Raw genomic sequence first — 829 nt, 5'->3', positions numbered from 1 at the left:
TCCCTGCCTCATACTTCAGATATCTGGATGTCTCCAAGCCTCAAGGCAGGGGGAAGACCAAGCTTTCTCTTACCTGGCTGAGGCTTCCCTTTGAGTTCCAGATCCCTGTCTGTAGACTCATCCTTCTGAGAATGACCTCAGGTTTCAGACAAAACCAGCCCCCTTGGCCATGAGTTGCCTTATTTACAGAGCTCAAGAGAAAAGGCTTACCAGAATGCAACACGATTATTGAAACCAGAATATTTACTTAAGGGAAACTAACATACAGCATGAGGGTCATCTGCTTATGAAGTTTGATGTCTGGACAGTGTTAGCAGAGGGTTGATAAAACATGCACAGCCAAGTCAGTCCTACAACAGGACAGCTAGACAACATTATGGCCTCCTTGGTGACTGATATGTCCAAGCTCTTTGGATCTGGCATTGTGATTACTTCTTGTCCAGATTCCTGCATTGTAAGTTTCTTGTGGGCAACAGTATCTCCTTCCTATAGTTTGGATCTGAGATGCTCTCCAAAGGTGGTGCATGGGTGGTTCAGTGGTAGAATTCTTGCCTGCCACGCGGGAGGCCCGGGTTCATTTCCCAGCCCATGCAGCGCCTGTCGTCTTTATTGCTTCTCGGCCTTTTGGCTAAGATCAAGTGCAGAGGCCTGTGTACTGAGGCTCTGTTAGCTGCCTATGACACCACTGGCAGCTTAGTAGAAATTTTAACAGGTCAGGCCTAGTAGAAAAGAGTTAAATTATTGGGGACATGTGGATATTGGGAATCTGGTTCCTTCCTTTCTCTCTTCTTTTTGGTTTCTAACTGCCATTGGGTGAATAGGCCTCCTC

At 46.7% G+C, this 829-nt stretch overlaps 1 non-coding gene across 1 annotated transcript; it reads left to right on the top strand.

Moving 5' to 3' along the window:
• Positions 1 to 522: 522 nt before the first annotated feature.
• On the top strand, positions 523 to 593 carry Trnag-gcc. The gene has a single exon. It is a non-coding gene; the product is annotated as a tRNA-Gly (tRNA).
• Positions 594 to 829: the final 236 nt, after the last annotated feature.

The sequence above is a fragment of the Chinchilla lanigera genome, unplaced genomic scaffold (genome assembly GCF_000276665.1).
Source record: "Chinchilla lanigera isolate Chin_1 unplaced genomic scaffold, ChiLan1.0 scaffold00165, whole genome shotgun sequence".
Classification (NCBI taxonomy): domain Eukaryota; kingdom Metazoa; phylum Chordata; class Mammalia; order Rodentia; family Chinchillidae; genus Chinchilla; species Chinchilla lanigera.
Note: the sequence above shows the minus strand (reverse complement) of the source record. Positions and strands in the feature narration are given on the sequence as shown.